Genomic DNA, 21,901 nt, shown 5'->3' with positions numbered 1-21,901 from the left:
AAGGAAATCTCTTTGTAGTACCTCCTCCTCTCTATACTTTTATCTTATGGCTCCCTCCTACAGACCCTCCCTTCTACCATTCAAGAAGGAAAACAGTAGTTGTGGTGGATGGCTAGCTGCATCCCAGGTCTTTCCTTCCTGCTCCAAGCATCGGTGAGCACAGCTGATCATGCTTTAGCTCAACACTCTGGGCTACGCGCAGGAGATGGATGCAGGTTTTCTCAGCTTCTGCTGTACCCTACTCTTGCTCCTGCACTGGCATTTTCCTGAGCAATGCTGAGGGGATCATTAATCTGTCTCCTTGCTATTTTTCTGCCCAGCCCAGGGGACGATGTTGGCCTATAAATCAGCTCAGCGTAGAGTGGGAAAAATCAAGAAAGGGATACAGTCGGGAAGAAAATAGCCACTTAGGAAGGCTACAATCCTCAGTCTAACACCCAGAAAGTGGAGGAAGAAGCTTCAGTGATCTTTTGAGGAAATAATGCAGGAAGATAAAATCACACCATCCTAGCAGGGCAAGATCTAGGACAAAGGGGATCTTGACTCTCATCTTCAAGCTGTAGTTCTAAGCTTCTTGCTCCCGCTAATCCCTCAGGGATACAAGTAGGCCATCTGCTGAGGTGGAATCCCACCCTGCTCCCACTCAGCTTTCTGCAATGGGGAAACTACAGCATTTGCAGAGAAACAGAACAAATTCCACCGTGCCATTTATACAAACCCTACCTGTCTGCTCACGGCAATTAATTATTAAAACCCACTGGAAAAAGATTTCTATGTGGCACCATCAGGATTCGCCAGCAATGTGGTAGATAAGGAGAACAGGAGCCTGGGATGTGGCTGGACACTGGGTTTCTTCTGAGTCTCTGGGTACATTAACCCTGGGCTAGTTCCTCAGAGTCCCTCTCCTTTAAGATGAGCTTGAAAGCTGAGGTTCTGTGACATGGCATCTGTCAGAACAGTGATAAGACTAATTCATATTTCACCCACTAACTCTTCCATGTCTTGGCTGCCATTCTTAAGGCTCCATGGCTTGCAAGGAGAAAGTGATGCTTCTTTGTGTCAGTCACCGTGAGTCCTAGCTCTAATTTGCTGGTATCTCGTGTACACAAGTGTGACTGGTCCCTTCTAGGCCAAACTCCGCTCTAGGAAGTTTTAAGAATTTTTAAAGATATTTTCATGGGTTCAAGAGCTCAAGCTTTGGCAAGAGAGGCAAGCTACTGATTCGTAATGCAAGATTGTGGGCCTGGATGAAGCTCTGAAACAAAGCCACAATACCTGTTTTACTGGTTTCTTGTGAGCACTAGGGATTAGGTAGGACAAATAAACAGTTACTCCGAGGCACTCAGTGTGGGAAACCATTACTATGATTAGATTGTTGGAGTTAAAGACAGAAGGTTAACAGAATGAACGTGCCTTCCAGGGAGATATTCCACAGCCAGGTAATGTGGGTGTGCTTATGATATAAGTATGTGTACGTGAAGCAGGAGGGCTTGACTTTGTGTATATGTGCATGCATATGTGAGTAAGGAAGGGTACATGTTAATGTGTACATGTATGTGCAAGCATGTGTCTTTCAGTTGGGGTATACAGGGTAACTAGTTCTCCAGGTAGACTTTGCCTTTGTTCACTGTTCCTGCCTGGCATATCCTTCTCACTCTTCCTATTCCATATACTACTAGTAATTGATCGGGACTCAGTTTGTAATGGAGCCTCTTTGAATCCAGCCTTGAGCGCTCGGAGACTAAGTGATCATTCCCTCCCCTGTCTTCCTCTGCATTCACTAGGCAAGCAGCAAGTAGAGGGGTCTAACTGTGTGGGGTCTACACGCCACAGGTTAGAGTCTTTGCCTCTCCAGTGTATAGCTGAACTAACTAGCCTTTAGAAGCCATAGCTTCTAAAGTCATATGTTTGTCATATGGAGATAAGGGTGCCTTGTTCATAGGACAAGTTTTGTTCATAGTTTTGTCTTGTTCATAGTTTTCAGAACATAATGCCATAGCGCATTTCACATGATACCTGGTCTATCGTGAATGGTCAGTGCATGCCACACATCCTTGTAACCCCCACTGCTGTGTCTGCAACATTACGAGGTTAGAGTAGCTCACTATATGTGTTCCCATCAATCAATGAACACCCCTACGTGGAGGTATTTTCTCTAGCATTCAGGTTAGCAGCTTGGCTCTATAGCTGTTTGGTAAATGACATTACTTTCTTCTGCTCCATCTTAACCTCTCCACACTCTCCTTCATGTTACCATAAGGACGAAAGCCTGAAAGCCAGGACACAGCCTTGTCCCCATTAAAAACAGATATTCTTAGTCAATTCATTAAGACCCACTCTGAATCCATATTTAGCAGGCATTCAGCATGTATTTATTACATCAGCAAGGCTATTTTCCCCTGCTGTTGTCTTCAATAGACTCACTTGAAACACTAGGGAATGTCTTCTGCTCCACCAGTACATCCAAGGCCTAAACTTCTGGTAGGACAATACCCTACTGTTGCTGTTCCACAGAGGGTGCCTTTGGCTATGCTGGCCTGCTCATTTCCCAAACATGCAGCACCAAACAAAATTGCACCCAGAGAAAAGACCAGCTCACCAGAGAGCTGACCCCTACTGCATACAGACATACTATTGTGTAGAAAATGGACTCTCAGTCCCTCTCACTTACTATCCTCCACGGCTCTCCTTCCATAAAGATCTAAGAAGAGGCTCAACTGGAGGCCCACTCTTCTTTCTTGGGCTCTTATGCTTGACATGAGAACTTCCCGCCAAACTTCGAGTGACAATTAGAAATAAGCTGTGTTCTCTATGATGCAGGATTTAGCATGCTTGCATGAGGTCCAGGTATCTGAGAAATAAATGTCTTAGAGCATGTCTTGTGCTTCTGTTATTCAGGCTTTAGGTCAAAGCTTCTACTTGAGTGTGCTATTCTAATTTTTCCCCACTGTATAATTGTAGGAGCTTCATGCTTGGCATGAACATGCCTTTTGCAGTAGGGACTGCTACCTTAAACTCACCAGTGAGATGTAGTTGTCTGTTTTTGCTAGAGATGGTTCCCTCTGCCCGGTGCAAACATCTTAGTGTATAGGAAGCAGACTTCCCTTGGGCCTCATCTAATCTCTGAACTTTAGAATTACTCAGACTCGTGTTCCTTTCCTCATCTTGGTGTGGATAAGCATATACACACTAGAATCTTTGGCCCCTCTCCACGGTATCAGCCAGTGAGGTTTTCCCAGTTGCTCTTGGAGCATTGGGAACTAGGAAAGTATAAAAGCTTTCTGGCCATCTTCTCTGTCCCTTACGAGGGTGAGTTATGTGCCATGACCAAGCACTGAGATTTTGCTGGGTGTGCATACGTGGAAATGCATACGAGCGTGAGAAAGAGACAAAGGAGAATCCAGTTTTAGATGACGCAAAGGTGGGGTATTTTATAGAACCTACCCAGAGATGTTTCCAGCAGATGGTTAGCTACTCGATGGTAAAACTCAAGGTCTTATCTAAGTGACAAGCATGGACATTGGCACCACCAAGTTACACAAGGTCATTGAGTCCATGACTTTGCCCAGGAAAACCTTGTAGATAAGTAACAGTGGAATTTCGATCCTGGTAGACTCCCAGTGTTTAGCCAAGGGTAATTGAAAAAGCTGCCATAGGGTGGTGGAGATGTCTCAGCAGGTAAAATCTTGCTGCTAAGACTGAGTTCAGTCCTTGGGATTCACATGGTGAAAGATTTCACCAATTTCCACAACACCATCTGAGGTTTCAGTCGGTGGCGGTAGGGCGGCCCCTGTGCTCTGGGATTGTGGTGAGGAAGACCGTCACAGTGAAAGGACGTGGTGGACTGGGCTTCCATGCCTCCTGACATCTCAGGAACCAAGTGTTGGGGAACAGTAGGAAAAGGCTGGAGACGAAATATGTCTGTCGAGGACACCTCTAGTGACCGGACTCATCTACCTTCCTCTACCTCTGAGTAGCATTACCATATTACAAACTCAGAAGTGTATGACTCTGTGGATCTGGGTACTGCTCTCTCTCTCTCTCTCTCTCTCTCTCTCTCTCTCTCTCACACACACACACACACACACACACACACACACACACACACAATCTAGTCACCGGTCAACAATCTACCACCTTAAAAGCAAACCTTCAACACAGGGTTGTTTGGAGGTTGGGAGGTACCTAATATCCAAACTATGAAAAGGTCTGAGAAAAAGTGTTGGCAGGAACAGAAAGATTTCCTGAGGAGAGCAGCCTCTTCAAAGCCAAGGGAGAGAACCTCAAGAAAGGGAAGCACCCAATAAGGTAACAGCTAAAACTACACATCAGATGTAGTTGCATATGGTAGTGGTGGCTTTAGAATGAGCTATTGCAGCGTTCTGGGGCAAAAGCCCAGCAGCTGTTATCTATGCAGACCCTGGAGGATGTGTTGACTACTTTTCTCATCACTGTGGCCAAATATCTGGCAGAATCAAGTCAAGGATGGAGGGGTTGATTTTAGCTATGCTACAGGATTTATTATGGCTATGGTGCAGGAGATACAGTCTGTCATGGCAGAAAAGCCATGCTAGTGAGAGCTGGTGGCAGTTGCTTCTCTCTCACATGGTACTCACAGGAAGCAGGCTGAAATTGAGGTCCTATCTTTAAGATCCACCTCCAGTGATTCACTTCCTGCTTCACTATCTTCCAGAGCACTGCTACCAACGGGGACCAACTGGGTTTAGACAATGAGCCTTTTAAATGGACATTTTACTGTAAACATAGGGGAGGGTGAGGTTAGGAACTGCTTACTTGCCATAAGACACCATGACCAAGCCAACTTGTATAAGAAGGACTTGTTCTGGCTTTCCGTTCCAGGTGGGAAGATGTAGGCAGCAGGCAGGTGTGGCAGCAGAGCAGGAAGCCGAGGAGGTTCACATCCTGAACCACAGACAGAAAAACAAAGAGAGAGAGAGAGAACTGGAAAGTTTTCAAGAAGGTAAGCTCTCAAAGCCAGCCTCCAGTGATGTGCTTTCTTTAGCAAATCTCCATATCCCAATTCCTCCTCCCAGAGCACCACCAGCAACCGGACACCAAGTGTTCACACGCCTGAGTCTAAGCCAGACATTTCTCATTCAAACCCCCTACACTGGAGAAAATGTTGGCGTGAAAAGAAGGTATGTAAGGGTGGTAGCCAAGAAATGCAGAACACAAGGAGATCAGATGTACTAGCCAGAGTCCTCCAGAGAAATAGAACGATCAGTGTGTGTGTGTGTGTGTGTGTGTGTATGCAGTAAATCTGATGTGTGTGTGTGTGTGTGTGCACACACATCACATACACACACACACACAGCAGATTTATTATAGGAGGTTTTGTTTGTTTTTGCTTGATTCCCGGAGGCTAAAAATGGTCGTGATATGCTGTGTCACAGGAAAGCCTGTGACAGTGTCCCTCACTCTGAATCTAAAGCTGGTTGAGCTGGGGAAACCAATGGTCTAACTCCAAGGCCAGAGCCAAAGAGAAACTGTTAGAAACTGTTGATGTAATTCTGAGAGTCTGAAGAAATGGGAACCTGCTCTTTAATATTTGAATTTTGAGAAGAATATTCCAGCTTAAGAAAATACAATATATTTAACCTTCCTTTGCCTTGTCTTCTGTTTGTTTGGATTTACAATGGATTGGATGTTGATCATTAATGTTGCTGAGGGCAAATCTTTATTAGTCTACCAGGTCAAATGCTTTATCTCCAGAAAGGTCCTCATAGAGACACCTGGGCATAATATTTTATGAGCTGTCTAGACATTCCTCAACTTGGTAAAAAAAAAAAAAAATAATAATAATACTAACACAGAATTAACCATCACAGCCAGTTGGATTGTTTTATTTTTCATGGAAGAGACTTGAATATGTGTGTGCTCTCAGAGAAAGTACACAAGGGGAGGGTAGGAAAGGGATTCTCGATGGGAAAAACTCCCATGAGGCAGCAGGGCAGTGGATGCCAAGTACCGGTGATAAGATCAGCCTCTGACAGGAGAGAGACCCCCCTTTTGCCTTTAAACTAGATGGAGCAACCAATTATTAGGCAATGGAAAGCACCACAAGGCTGTTGGGTGGCAGATCAGGAGCCTACCATCTAACATTTGGCAGAGACAATCCACAAAGACAAATTAGAGTGGCCTGAACTTGAAATGTCTGAAATAATGAAACTCTGAAAGTGGCATTTCGGGGGCTCTGACACACATCCACAGTGACCCGTGATGGGACAGAAGCGGTGATGGTAATCAGTGACCCTAAAATGCTCCCGCATGGTACCTGCCTAGTGCTAATGGAAGAGGTAAATTGTGCCCAGCGAACAGGGCCACGTGGGAGGTGCTGCTCTCCTGAGGAGGGCGGGGCGCGGCTCTTCCCTTTGGGGCCGGATTGCAAGCTACCTTGATGGGGCCTCTTCTTTCCCCTCCCCGCTGCCATTTTTCTTCATTATTTCTGCTGTGTCACCCGTCACGTTGTCAGTTTCCTCTCAGAAGTGCGATAAATGGCGCCTCTCATGTGATGTCCTTAGGGGACACCTGTTATTTATTTCGATGATGGGCAAGATGCCATGGCTAATTAAGAAAAATTGTGGACTGCCCATGGCCAATCCGTCCTTCCTTGTCTGTTCAGCCCCATAGTCCTTCACCCCCCGAATTACAGTCCTTTCCCTGACAGAGCGCTTTCAGGGAACATGTGACAAGGAACAATAGGCCCCGCCCCTTTCTCTATCCCTACATTCCCCAAACCTGTGGCACTATGTGGGGAGTCATAACTGGACCCCTCTTCTAAGTCTCAGGCCTGGGAAAGGACCTCTAAGTCCTTTCTCTTTGTCCCCATTCAGACACCTGGAGACACAGCCAGCACCGTATTTTCTCTCTCATACCTTGGCAGGGACAGAAAGGTCACTTCTCATAGCTGCCTGGACATCATGACCTAAATACCCAAAATAAGCCTTTCTGAGCCTAGATGACCCACTGAGTCTAGTTCAAATTTCGCTAAGCAACCCAGTCCTGGGCTGCACACATCGGTGCTCTTCTCAGTTCCCATGGTTCCCAGGCTCCACCAAAAGACAGTAGAAAGGTTGTGTCCAGGTAAATCGGATTCCTCAGGGAGGCAGTCCGACCTCTGCAGTCCAGGGTGGGATGACATTAGGAGGATTATAGTGGGGGTCTGTGGACCTCACAATGAAGGACAGCTGGATGTACAAGTGGCTTTCTTTGAAAGCTTTCATAACTGAGGAGAACCCAGATTCCGGAAGTGGGAGGTGTAGGCAGGAGGTTTACCCAAGACAGAACTGTCTTGGTAAGAACTCCTGGACTGGCAACACCCTGGGACATTTTTGCAAAAAAGTATAACTTCAAGTGTTAGCTTGTGGGTTTAGGGTCCTGAAAAGGGAGGAAGGGTCTTTGGGATGTCAAGGAAGGGTGAAGGTGAGGCACCAGTAGGCACCAGTGCGGCATGTGTATTCCAAATGAGGACTGGAAAATGGAGCCTGCGCATTGGTATGGCTCCCACCCCGCCCTCTCTTTGGATGGCCTGTGCACGAAGCTTCCAGCCATTCCTGCTGGTCAGGCTATCAGAACACGGCCTGAGAAGAAATTACATTGTCTCCGGAGCCACGATAACTTCAGAGCAGGCTGTTTTGCTCACACTGGGACATAGCACAGCCTCCTCTTTCTATCCGAGCTTTGATTTCACATCGTACCTGCTTTAACACACAGCCTAGGACAAACGTCCTCTGTGTGTGGCTCCCTCCTCCAGCTCACCCTCGGATGCCGCTCCCTGCCCCCATCCTGCCCTGACACACTCTCCGCAGAGACCAGCAGACCGCAGAGATGAGATCTGGAGTTGGCATTCCAAGGACCCAGAGGCTTCAGGAATTGCAAATGCTTCTGATTAAAGCCAGCAGGCCTAATCAGAGCACAAGTCGCTACAGTACTGGAGGAAATAACAGTTTGCTGCCTTTCTCCAACTCCTCTCAGGTCCAAGAAAGCAAATATTCACAGAGAAAAAAGAACAAAGAAGAGAGGGAAAGGAAGGCCCCATACACGGATTTGTGGGTTTGGGTTCCCATTCTCTCTACTCCAGGCAAGCTTTCCAAGGTACTCACTATTCTGCAGGTGTACACCCTCACCTACACAACGCTGGGGGAAACATATCTTCCAGAAACGACTGTAAACCCCCAGGAAGACCCTGGCATTCTAAACCTATCTGTGGCTTTAAAGTTACCCCCACATTGTTCAGAACAGCCTCCTCCCTGCTTTGATGGCTCAGGCAAGGGGTTTATGCTCTCAGGATGTGAGTGAGGGAAGCTCCTTACCGGCCATGAACACTCAAACCCTTTGTCTCAGTCACCAGTTGTTTAACAGCATCTCTTCTGAGTAGGAAGGTCTTGGCAGGTCAGCTGTTGTCGGGACAGGGTTAGTAGAGAACATAGGTAAGGGACTGTGGGGTGTGGCTCTGCTGTTTTGCCTTGTAAACACGAGTCCTAGAGAGGACCAAAATTCTAGTAAAAGGTTGAGCCTGGTCACTTGCCCCTGTAATTCTAGTGTTGGGAAGATAGAAAACAGGCTGGCCCCTGGGGATTGCTGGCTGGCCGGCCAGCCCCCTTGGTGGACTACAGGCCAGAGATAGACTTTAATTCAAAAGGAACATCCAAGTTGTTCTCTGGCTTCCACAGCACATCTACCAGAAGGGAGGGAGTACACAGAAGGCAAGATGTAGCGACTGAGACTCACATCCTTTCATACTTCCAGAGGCAGAAATCTGTCTAACAGACATGAGATTGTAGATCTCATCACAAAGAACTGATGTTAGGAGATCGAGAAGAGCTAGTTGAGCCTCCTTTCATCACCTGCTGGACCCCAGTGAGCCCCGCAAGCTCCTTCCAACTGTACTGATGGTCCCCTGGCCTGTCTCTGTGGTCATCTTAGCTCTTGGGATGCCACCTTCACATGACAGCCATGTTCAACCCATGGAAGGTTTTCACACTGGCTCTCCCAACAAGCCCAGCTCCTTCCAATGGCCATTCTCCATGAGGATGGTTGTGGGCAACATAGCACACAAGCCCTACTGTGGATACAGATATAGAGTCTTCTTGGGTGATTCTCCCACATCTCCTTTGTTCTGGAAAACTTTCTCTAAGATTGAGATTCTCCACCTAGATCCCTTGATAGATTTTTCTTTTCTTTTCTTTTTCTTTTTTCTTTCTTTCTTTCTTTCTTTCTTTTTTTTTTTTTTAAAAAAACTATATTATTTTTTTCAATTGAGCTCATTTCTGGTGAAAAACTATATTGGAAGAGGGCCTTCACATGTCCCTAAGAGTTCACTGGGTAGATGGAGTCTGTTCTTACGTTCATTCATAACTCTCCAGGCCTGATTCTGAATGCTAAGTACTGTGCAGGTATTAGGTTTCTGAAGATGAGGTCACAGACTGAAAGGAAGATACAATTTAATGCAGGAGACAGACAGAAATAATTAAGTATGATAGAAGGCTGAATGAGTAAAGGCTAAATAGCACCGTTTGAAATGACTTCTGCCTGGAGATTCAATCCGTGGCTGGCTGAGTCCAGGCTGAGCCGCTGGCTACCTGAGAAGAATTCCTTTTGTTTCCAGTTCTTCTGAACTAACTCAATACAACTCAACCTTTAATCTTTCCTCCAAATGCTTGTCTTAGTCCTCCTGCCAAGAGTGCCTTGATGTGTTCTTCTTTCAACCAGATGACAATCATCATTTCCGGGCCCACTTTATAAGTATCTCTGAGTCTTGGGAGAAGTCATTGTACTAATATAATAAATAGGAGACCTGCGTTTACTCTCAGCTATGGCTAATCGTGTGTGTTCTTACGGCTACACTGTCTTAAGCCTGTACAAGTTTCAGGATTGAATTTACTCAAAACCACTTTGGAATGAGGTGAGGGGTATACGATTATTTTACAAGTCTCTTTTCAACTTTAGAGCCATCGTCCAAGTTACAGAATCGTATCTATTTTCTCAGAAGTGTTGAAACTTATCTTGCCTCAAATTACAGGAATGATAGTGACGCCGTAGTGGGTTGAATCTTGCAAAGTGCCTGTATGGTGCATTAGAACCATCCACTTAGCCACTCAGATACAGTCAGATGGCACCCACATTAGTTACCCCAAATATATCGTCTATTTAAATAACTTATTCATGGCAGGCATTTTTTTCTGAGTGCTTTACATATATTAATTCATGAGAACCTATAAGGAGCCATAATTATGATCACCATTTTAAAGATAAAAAAAAATTGAGACACAGAGGGTTAAGTAACTTGCACTGAGTTACAGAACTGTAGGATATCAAGATGGAGTTCGAACCAGCTAGTCTGTCTCGAAGATCTCACGCTTTGTTGAGGAGATTCCATCAGTTGTGTTTTGGGTGAGATTTCCTAGCTATCAGGGGTTAACATATTTTTTAAAGATTTATTTAATTTTTTATTTTGTGTGTTGAGAGTATTTTGCCTGCTGGTATGCATGTATGTGTACCATGTGCATGCAGTACTGGTAGAAGACAGAAGAGGGCATCAGATGCCCTGGAACTGCAGTTACAGGCAGTTGTAAGTTGCCATGTGGGTGCTGGCAACCAAACCTGTGCAAGACAAGCAAATGCTCTTAACCACTGAGCCATCTCTCAAAGCCCCTGGCAGCAGCAGGGTTTTATGTATGTGTCAGCTTTTTAAAATTTTTCTTTCTCTTTTTGTTGATGTGAGTGTCAAAGAGGCAAGAAAAGGGAAGCTAGAGAGATAGCTGTGGGTGCTGGGAACCAAATCCTTGTCCTCTGTGTATGCGCCTGAGCCTTTACCAGCTGGCTCATCACTCCAGCACTAGTACTTTAAAGTTTTGTTTCCAGCTAGCAAAAACCTCAAAGTTCAAATGCTTGCCTTGTTTCTTAGGCATTTCCAGAAAATGTGCTATGGATGTCTTGAGTGGTGACCAGGTACCTCTAGGACAAAAGGAAAAAAAATCCCCCAGTATAATCCTTGGGGGAAGCCATTTTCAGCAGGGCTGGCTGTGGTACAAAGACTGGAGCAGCATTGATGAATGTGACAAGCAATGTGAAACAGCACTGAATAGGGCTGCCTCTTCTTCTTCTTCTTCTTCTTCTTCTTCTTCTTCTTCTTCTTCTTCTTCTTCTTCTTCTTCTTCTTCTTCTTCCTCTTCCTCTTCTTCCTCCTCCTCCTCTTTTTCCTCCTCCCTCCCCTTCCTTCTTTTCTCTTCCTCCCCTTCTTCTTTTTAAAGATTTATTTATTTTATGTACATGAGTACATTGTAGCTGTCTTCAGACATACCAGAAGAGGGTACTGGATTCCATTACAGATGGTTGTGAGCTACCAAATGGTTGCTTGGAACTGCACTGAAGACCTCTGGAAGAGCAGTCAGTGCTCTTAACCACTGAGCCACCTCTCCAGTTCCATGGGGCTTTTTATGCAACAGGAATGTAACCAGTCTCAACTGAAAGTCACCAGGATCCCCCTGAATGTTTTCAGGTGGGGATTAGCATTACCTACTTTGTGCTCTTTGGGAAAACCAATCTTGATTAGTATGAGTATGAAACAGTGGGGAGAGGCCCTGGCTACCTTTAGGAATATTTCAGACAAAAGATCAAGAGGAGACTGTACAGTGGCCTGAGGGATAAGAGGAGACAGACTTGAGGGTTTTCTGAGAGTCAGTGGACAAGACTTTGTAATGGGTTGGGAGGGAGGAGACTCCCTGATTTCTCAAGCATTTGCCTTGGTGAACTTGAGAGGAAGAGGTGTGAGAAATGAAGGAAAGATAGGGCAGTGTGTTGCATGGAGACAATAACTGTGGTGGTTTTGTTTGTTTGTTTGTTTGTTTTTGTTTTGTTTGAGATGTGGTTTCTCTGTGTAGCCTTGGCTGTCCTAGAACACTCTGTAGACCACGGTGGGATTAAATTTAGAGATTTATCAATCTCTGCTTCCCAAGTGCTGAGACTAAAGGTGTGAGCTATCACTGCCCATTCAAATTTGTAAATTTTATTTACCTATTTATTTAATTTAAATATTTATTGAGTACCCTGTAGCTGTCTTCAGACACACCAGAAGAGTGCATCGGATCCCATTACAGATGGTTGTGAGCCACCATGTAGTTGCTGGGAATTGAACTCAGAACCTCTGGAAGAGCAGTCATTGTTTTTAACTGCTGTGTCATCTCTCCAGTCTCCAAATTTGTAAATTTTTATATTGACGTGTTCTAGGAGGAATCTAGTTATAAGTACTTAGGAATTGTAGGTATTTGTTAAAAACTGTTAAACAAAAGGACTTTAGAGGGTAAAATAGATAAAACAAATGTCATTTTTAAAAGAAGAAAATATGTTATAACATGAAAGCAGATAATAAAGCAAAAAGCAATACTGTTTTTATTTTGTGTTAATTCTTAAAAGATTATTTTTAATTTTTAATTATGTATGTATGTGCTTGTAGGCCCATGAGTACAATTGCCCAAGGAGGTTAGAAACAGTGAATTTTCAGGAACAGAAGTCACAGGCAGTTGTAAGACATCTGATGTGGGTGCTGGGAATTAAACTCAGGTCCTCTGAAATGGCAATACACACTCTTAGCCTCTGAGACCTCTTCCTTGTTCCTCTACCCACAAAGGGTAGGATTACACCTGCTTTCTGCAATGCTGGGCACTGATCCCAGGACTGTGCTCAACAAACCACTCTACCAACTGAGTTACATCCATAACCACTATTAACTATTCTTATAAAGGCTTGGGAAAACTGGTATTTCCATGTATTGCTGGTCAAAAACATTGGCGAGTAGAATAGTTTCTGAAGGTAATTTGACAATATTTGTTTAAAATGTTTACCCACCTGAACTCAACAGATTAGCCACAAGCATGCTCATTGCAGTGTGCTTATGACAAGATAAAATATAGGAACAAGGCTAATATATAGAAATTAGAAGAAATGGAATGTTGTACAGCCATTAAAATTATATAGAGAATTATCTTTAGTGATTTGGGAAGACCACATCAAAAAAGAACTAGCAGCCAATCTTCAAAATGGGATCAAAATTTTAGTGAAAAAGAGATGAATTTTTTTGGGTCCAAAATGCAGTATATTTTCCCAGGAAAATTCTAAAAGGTTCAATACACATCCAACTATTGCTAGTGATTATCTTTCTAGAACTTAGAATTTCAGCGTTTTGCCTTTTAGATTTTTTTTGTTTATTATCTCTGATTTTTTTCCATAAAAAAACCCATGTATTACTTGCATAATTTTAGAAAGTAATTTAAAATTTTAGTATTGGATGATCAAGATTACTTTTACAAAATGAAAGGAGTTGATGAGTACTGAAGCTGATGAATTGGAAGTCATTGGCTTATAGGTGAAAGGAGAGGAGATTAAGTGTGTGTGTGTGTGTGTGTGTGTGTGTGTGTGTCGCACAGGAAGGGGCAACACGAGATAGAATGTAGAAGACTAGCCAGACCTATGCATACAAAACTGTTGAGTCGACTGAAGGAGCTCCAGTGATGCCTCCAACGAGGAGCAAGTAGAGAAAATGATGGTAGGCAAGAGAAAATAGCCTCTGACCAAGGCTGAAATTGATCCAAAGTCTTTTTAAAAAGGATGCATTGTACTGGAATCCAATCCATAGGTGGAAGCCTGAAAGGCAATCATTGTACATAAGTAATGAGCAGGTGAGGAGCCAGGAGCAGTGTTAGATGCCTGGCTAAGAGGAGAATGCACAGGAGAGAAACTGGAGGTTGTTCTTTGAGAGATTTTGGTGGGTAGGAAGACAGTAGCTTTTGGTTGAAGCAGAAGTGAACAAGGGGATTTTTTTTTTTAAATGTTGGAGACTGGAATACTTTTCACGTTGAGTTAAAGCAGCCATCATCAGGGAAAAAAAAATTGAAGAGGTGAAGGGAAGTGGGGATACTTGACTGGTTTTGATTGAGGGGTGAAGGAAAGGAAAGAGTTTAAGGGACTGTTTTGGCTTTGTCCCAAAAGAAGGGGGCATCCTCTCTGGGTCAGAGGGGAAGTGTTTTGAACGCAGGCCTGAGCCACTTTGCTCTATCCTTCAGGACTGCATGGTTTATTGCTTTATTGGGTGAGTGTATCCTCTTCTTTAAGAATGACCTTAGTTGAAAAGTGTTATGTCCAGCAAGGCCACAGCCCTCGCTACGGCACCTGACACCTTGCTTTCATAAGGGGCCTGTGTTAGTCTGAGAACCCTGTTGGCATTCTCTGGAAAGTCCTAATAATCTTGGTTTTGAACTTGACTTTCGCTGTATCTAATAGGACCACGCAGCATGGATGTGAGCCGGGGTAATAGAGCATCTGTGTGTCCCTTGAACCTGGTACTTTTGCTTGGGGATGGAGTACAGTCAGCGCACAGCCTCCATCCACACTTAAGTTACGCTTATTATGATATAGCTAAGCTCTCAGACACCATGGGCCCACTCAGTTCTGCGCACATGTGTCAGATCACTGAAGGAGCAAGATGCTCACAACGGAAGCAGGCCAGAACAAGCTTCCTATGCACATCTGTCTAGGAAGTACAGAGAACCAAAGAACCCGACGTATAGCCTTTCTGTTACCATTGCTTTCCTGCACCAGCGGACCATGTATGACACACACGATGAGGCGGAGGACAGGGAAAAGTAGGGTGGATATCACCCCCCTTTCCTTTCAGTCATTCATTACTCACTGCTGAGCTGAGGGGAAGGAGTGCTGGTGGAAGCAAGCACAACAAAACCCCAAAGAAAACCACACTGTGACAACTCTCTGTGTTCTGGCAAGAATATGTATAAATGTATGCACAAGCTGTCCTCTCTCTGTGATTCTGTGTGTGTGGGATGTGCTTCTATTTGCCTTTAAAGCTGGCATTGCACTACATAAAGATAAAAGTAAAAAACTTTGCCGGGCAGTGGTGGTGCACACCTTTAATCCCAGCACTTGGGAGGTAGAGGCAGGTGGATTTGAGTTCGAGGTCAGCCTGGTCTACAGAGTGAGTTCCAGGACAGCCAGGACTATGCAGAGAAACCCTGTCTTGAAAAAACAAAACCAATATATATATATATGATAATAGCTTACAACTCTAACCTGACTTAGAATGACATTTACTCCTGTTACATCTTATAAGTAATACAATATTTTATTTATCTTTTTGAGACAGGGCCTGTGTAGGTCTAGCTGTTCTAGAACTTGCTCTGTAGACCAGGCTAGCCTCAAACTCAGAAGTCCACCTGCCTTGCCCTCCCAAATGCTGGGATTAAAGGTGTGGCCACCACACCTGGATAGTTTTTCTTGTTTTATTTGTGTGCATGATATATGTGTATATGTCTTCTCAATTACTCTCTAGTTTAATGTTTTGAGACAGGATCTCTCATCAAACCTAGAGTTCAGATTTGGCTAGAATGGATGGCCGGCAAGCCCCAGGGGTCTGTCTGTCTGTCTTTACATCCCGGCATTACAGATATGTGCCGCTGCACCTGGCTCTTTACGTATGTGCTGGGATCCAAACTCAAGTCTTCATGCGTCTACACCAAGCGATTTGTCAGGTGGATCATCTCTCTAGTTCTCTGTAAAACAAACAAACAAACAACATTTTAAAGACATCTTAGGGACTAAAGAGATGGTTCAGCAGCTAAGAATATTTTCTGCTGCTGAAGAGGACCAAGATTTCATTCCCATCACTGACATGGGAGCTCACAACTGCCTGTAACTTCAGTTTAAGGGGATCTGATGCCCCTTTTTGGCATGCACATGGTATACATATATACATGCAGGCATTCACACAGGCATATAAAGTAAGATTTACTTTTTTTCAAGTAAAGCTTTTCATATCAATATTTTAGGGTAGATTATTATTATTATTATTAATTGGATTTTTTTTTTTTTTTTTTTTTTTTTTTTTTTTTTTTAGACAGGGTTTTTCTGTGTAGCCCTGGCTGTCCTGGAACTCTGTAGACCAGGCTGTCCTGGAACTCAATCCACCTGCCTCTGCCTCCCAAGTGCTGGGATTAAAGGTGTGCGCCACCACCACCCAGCTGGATATGTTATTTATTTACAATACAGATGTCATCCCCTTTCCCCATTTCCCCTCCCTAGAACCCCCTAACGTATATTCACTCTTCCTTTATGCTTTCATACCATTTTGATTACATGCATTTCTTTGGGTTTTGAATAAGGAATTCTGGTTCGACACTCCCCATGGATCCAGAATTTATGCTCTGTTCTTGGGGATCCAGAAATTATGCTCTGTTCTTGGTTAAATCAAGGCCTTAAACAACTTTCTCAGTCTTATCTGGACACTGCTGAACAAAATGATAGTTGCTGGTATCCATTGAAAACGGTTACGTGATGCTACGTGTTTGCTCTGTTACTGGAGACATGGCCACATAGCTGATATGAGAGTGTAAATAACAATGACTCCCATGGGCTCAAAGGGAATGGTACTATTAGGAGGTGTGTCCTTCTTGGAGTAGGTGTAGCCATATTGGCGGAAGTGTGTTACTGGGGATGGGCTTTGAGGTTCCAGAAGCCCAAGGCAGGTCTAGTGGCACTCTCTCTTCCTGCTGCCTGCTGATCCAGACGTAGAACTCTTAGTTACCTCTCCAGCGCCATGTCTGCCTGTGTGCCACCATGCTTCCTACCATGGTGATAATGAACTGTAAGCCAGCCCCAGTGAAATGTTTTTGTTTATAAGGATTTCCCTGGTCGCCATGTCTCTTCACAGCAATAAAACCTCACCTAAGATAGCTGACTCCAGTTGAAGGATGGACCGTAAAATCTGGCTAACAGAGGATGGGCAGAGCTTGAGAGACTAGAAGTCGTAAGGACAGAGCCACATATGAGCAGGTAAGGGCCTGGGCTGTTTAAGCAGAAGGGCTTCTCAGGAGGACAGGAGTGGATCATGGAATGGTGGTCACACGGGTTAAAGCAAAAGAAAGGAAGACTTGAGGGGGTTCATTTGAGTTGTCCTCCAGAAGACTACAGGTATTTGGGAATGATGCTAGACGTCTGGTGCGATGACCTGTGAGCTGGAAGAAAAAGTCTAGAAGGATCCGTGTTGGGTGGTCAAGATTAGTAAGTGGTTATGAGCAGGGGTGCATTGCAACCGGGTATGGTATCTCGAAAGGCTCAAGAAGGGAAGCTACTGGTTCCAGCCTGAAGCATGGCTCCAAAGGGCTGAAAATGAGTATAGGTAAAATCGAACAGAGGCAGGATCAAAAGCGTAAGCATGTATTCATTCCTGAAGGCCAGTAGGGTGAAGCCAGGGATAAAGCAACACCTACCTGGGAGGTAATAGGATCACAGACACAAATGGGGGTGAAGATCAAAGGGAACAAAGCCATAGAGTCTGCAGTAGGTCTGTTGGAGGCCAGTGACTGGGTGAGATCCAGCAGATTAAAGGGTGGTTGTCCTGGGCTTTTCCATCTGTAACCTTGGGGTCTTCTACCTGACAACTTTGTTCACTGAGATGATGACTCTGAGACTTGTTATGTATTTACAAATGCCTAAACCAAAGCTTTGCACGTTCCCCACAACTTAATAACCTGTTGATCTTATTCTTGGTAAGCCACATGGCCAGTTACCTCTGCTCAGGTTCCATGCATCTGTCTTCCTTAAGGTCCCAAGACTGTCTCTATCCCAGAATCTTTTCTTCCTGCCGGAAATCGCATCTCTTATTTCCTGCCTCAGCTATAAGCCAATCAGCTTTTTATTGACAGATGAATTTCACTCTTGCACCTCAGAACCTGCACAGCAGTTGGTCCAGCAGAATGCACCTAGCACCACCCATGAGCAATGGAAACAGAACCAGAACCAATTAACTATCTACATCATGGCCAGTGTTGACATGGTTTTAGTCTACATGTACTGGGACCACTCAGTTCTCAGATGGTGACAGTGAGCTGTCTGGTAGTCTTTTCAGCCTGTGGCAGTCCTCTGGCAACATGGGCTGGCACTGTGTATGGGAGATCCACTTGGAAGGCCTTCAACCAAGGCCATGGTATGGAGAACTTTGTCCTCTTTGGTTCTGGTGAAGCTTTCTAGTGTGCCAAGGTCTTTGTTTTTCTGGCAAATGACTTCTTCAGGCATCTGTCTGCCTCTCCGTGAAAGGCAGGTCCTTTTCTTTTTCCCATCTTCCTCAGGACTCCATCAGCTTCTCCAGAGTCCAAGGCAAGTTCCCCGTTTCCTTTCTAGACCGTGTATCTCTTCTGCATAAACAATTTACTCTCCCAACTGTCCCTATATTTTAACAAAAATAACAGCACCTGACTGTAAAACGATGGTAAGTGGTTTGTTACTAACTCAGTGAAGAGATAGAGACCAGGAAAACACAAAAGCCTGGGAAAGGGACAGAAGGAGGTTCTAGGGAGGAAGGAAGGAAGGAAGGAAGGAAGGAAGGAAGGAAGGAAGGAAAGAAGAAAGGAAGAAATGAAGTGTTTTTTATATCTTTGTGTTGATTCTGCTGCAGAGAAAAATAAGACACAGGTAACTTCTAGTCACTTATTCTGGTCCACTGACATTCAAATAAATTGCCTTTTGAGATATAAATTCCCTGGAATGGACTAGAGTCTCAGGTGGATTCCGGAGTCACTTCAGAAATGAGCATAATAAAACTGTGGAACTGTTTAGGTGTCCCCAAGGCCTGTCACTGTGGCTGGGACAAGACTGCTGGCCAAGACAGGAGTTGACCAGGCTGTAAGCACTGGATCCACCAAGAAGTGACATTCTTGCTGTGCCTAGTGACCCGTCTGAAGCTCATTAGAAAATGACATTAGGTGTGGTGGCGGCAGTGTTCAGGCAAACCAATGGCTATCAGAGTGTTTTCAGGCAAACAAATGGATTTCAGAGCATTTGCCTGAGGTTGTAGAGAAAGAAATGTGTTTCTGAGCCAAATACAATAAGCAAAGAACATAAGCCTCCTGATTGCTTATTAGCCGAGGGACAAGGGACTTTTGGGGAGGGGGAATGGGGAAGAGATGGAAGATGAGTAGTTAAGAGGCACAGGGATCTGGCTCTTTCCCTTCCTTGAGGTCAGGAGATGGGAAAGTTAACACATTCTTTTATTTTGTATCAACAAAGCTTTTCCTGGTCCTGCATTTCAACTGAAACTCATCTATTACCTGACAGTCTAACCCAGGGTGAGGCTTAGAGAAAGACGCAAGAGAACAGTGCTGCCACAGTCTACCCACAGACATATCCTTTTATTTTTCTTCATGCTTTTTCTTTGTTAATTTATTGGTGTGTATGTGGAAGCCAGAGGTCGGTGCCAGCTGCTGATCAACCCAGCTGTTTTTACCTGAGTCTTGAAGATCCAAACTCAGGTCCTCGTGCTTGAGCAGTAAGCCCTTTACCATGTGAGCCAGCTCCCCAGCCAAGCGTGCGTTCTGAGTTTTTGCTTTAAGCCCTTACAGGAGGGATAGCACAGGTGTGCTTTTTGATCTCTCTTTTTGTATTTTTAGTAGGGAATATTTGTTTCATATATCAAATTTATAAGCAGAGTCTGGGGAAAGAAAGAGAAGTTGAGGAAGATAAGGTTGGATGCTCAGGCAAGATCCTGACTGCCTTCCTGGACATGGCAGCCAAGGAGTGGGCAGTAACAGGGTAGATGAATTTGCCAAAAAGATAAATTAGCTTGCTAGTGAGACATGTCAGCCAGCAAGTATCTGGCTTTCCAGCTAGTATCTGGCTACAGGGCTACTGACTGAATGTGACCGAAAACTGTAGGGTCTGATAGACCCAGAGAGAGGACAATATTCAGTGGCTGTCACTGAGTACCAGAGATCATGTTGTCTCTGTAGATCCCTAAAAGAAGACTATAGAAGAAACAGTAGCAACCCAAAGATTAGGAATCCTCAGGAAAAAAGATAGCATTGGCATGCCTCAGTTTCCCCATCTTAAATCACATTTCATGGTATGAATCTCATTTACAAGAGATTCATGAGAAGAATTTTTCTTTAAGTCATCCCAAATCCAATGTTTCAGTTTCTATACTTCTGAGAACATGGGATGTGTAATCTCTGTCAAGGAGGCTCTTTCTCCTAGGGTTGTAGGAAGGTCCTGGGGTCTTAAGTAATACCAAGGCATTCTGAAGTCTTTTATTCATTCTATTTATTCAATGATTTTTTTTTTTTTTTTTTTTAAAAAGTTGTTCTTTAAATTAATTCCTCTTTACATTTTATTTTATACGTGCTGGCATTTTGCCTGCATGCTTGAGGACATCAGATTCCCTAGAGTTGCAGACAGTTGTGAGCTGCCATATGGGTGCTGGGAATTAAACCCAGGTCCACTGGAAGAACAGCCAGTTCTCTTAATGGCTGAGCCATCTCTCCAGCCTTGGATATGATTTTTTATGTCTGCTTAGCAGCTAAGTCTTAGCTCAACACTGCTGTAGACATAAAATTCATGAACAAAAGACTTAGTCTCAGGTCTCAAGAAGTTTGCAGTCTGCAGGGGCTGGCTGGGAGTGGGAGGGGTGTTTATGGGGGCCGGCAAGAAATGGATAAACACATGAATCAACCAAGTAGAGGAGGATGCCCGGACAAGGTAAACATTGTAGGGTGTCACAGCCCAGGAAGGGACAAACCTGTTCCCAGCTCAGCTTTCAACTACAGGAGAGACAGATGAGTCAGACCACAGAGTTCCAAATGCCAGCTTAATGGCTAATCGAAGCTAGACTAGAGGATATGACTCAGAGCCCAGCAACAAGAGTTCTCCATGCTGAACCCCGAAATTAGGAAGATTTGCATATCTAGTCTTAGGAAGTGATGATCAGTCATGAGTCGTCCCCAAACTGTCGCTGTTAAATCTCCTGCTTAGTCCACAGTGGCTGACACCCACTCTTAAAGTGGCTTCTTAAAGAGAAAGGGAGGAGCTAAGAAGTTTGCAGTCTGCAGGGGCTGGCTGGGAGTTTGTCAATCACAGGAAAGGCTGGGACAGGAGATCATTCCTTCCACAGAAGGAAGCCTCCTGATTTTTGTTCCGATCCCCCAGCTATGAACAGACATTTACAGGACATTTGTTGATCATAAAGATTTAATATTTGTCCTGAATTCCCCTCCCACAGCTCATCTGTCTGCCTCCCTCCCTCCCTCCCTCCCTCTCTCCCTCCCTCCTTCCCTCTCTCCTTCCCTCCTTCCCTCTCTCCCTTCCTCCTTCCCTCCCTTTCTCCCTCCTTCCCTCCCTCCTTTCCTCCTTTACTTTCTCTGGCTATGCTGGGGTTAGAACCCAAGGGCTTTGAGCAAGTACTGTACCCTGAACCTCACAGTAGAGTATATCCATCCCCGAGCCCCTTAGTCACCCTTTCTCCCTGTCTCCTTTACCTCTTTGAATCTACAAGGGTTTGAACTTAGTCATGTACATGTGACTTGGGTTTCTCTGATATGGCTTCTGCTTCTCTAACCAAGGCCAGGCACACTTGCCATCTCTGTGCAGCTGCTGGTTGTGAGAATTTAAAGAAGGGTTTTCCTACTTTGCCATGAGAGTGTTTTTGTCCTTTGCTGGTGGAAAAGAGAGCTCTGCTGACTGGAGGCAGGGTGAGGGTGGGGAGTAGCACTTCTCACACCTCCTGGGCACTGACTGGTCTGAGCCACTTCTCCAGGTCTGGAGTTTATCTTCCTTCCTCTGTCATCCTCCCACCCCCACTCCCCAGCCAGGGGACACCCAGTGGAGACAGCAAGTGATATTCAGGAAATAGCCTAGGTTTTTTTTGGACTTAATTATTTCAGTGGGCTTGCCTAGGGCAAAGAGGACAAGTCCTGGACAGGAGGTCATCCCATGAACAAATATCCAGGTCCCCTGGGGGCCAGCCATGGGTGACTTCCCAGCACTGTGGCTGGCCTCACCCATGCAGGATTCCAATCTTGGAAGGCCAGAAGGAGAAAGTAATTGA

At 44.7% G+C, this 21,901-nt stretch overlaps 1 long non-coding RNA gene across 2 annotated transcripts in view; it reads left to right on the top strand.

The window, feature by feature from the left end:
• Nucleotides 1-1,339: 1,339 nt before the first annotated feature.
• Nucleotides 1,340-21,901, top strand: part of LOC143439146 (uncharacterized) — an 81,734-nt gene continuing 61,172 nt past the window's right edge. For both annotated transcript variants that reach the window (XR_013107543.1, XR_013107544.1), the window contains exons 1-3: nt 1,340-1,439; nt 4,861-4,981; nt 16,739-16,860. This is a non-coding gene — a long non-coding RNA (uncharacterized LOC143439146). The remainder of the gene's footprint in view (nt 1,440-4,860; nt 4,982-16,738; nt 16,861-21,901) is intronic.

The sequence above is a fragment of the Arvicanthis niloticus genome, chromosome 26, assembly GCF_011762505.2.
Source record: "Arvicanthis niloticus isolate mArvNil1 chromosome 26, mArvNil1.pat.X, whole genome shotgun sequence".
Classification (NCBI taxonomy): Eukaryota; Metazoa; Chordata; class Mammalia; order Rodentia; family Muridae; genus Arvicanthis; species Arvicanthis niloticus.
This window is presented reverse-complemented; position numbering and strand designations above follow the sequence as displayed.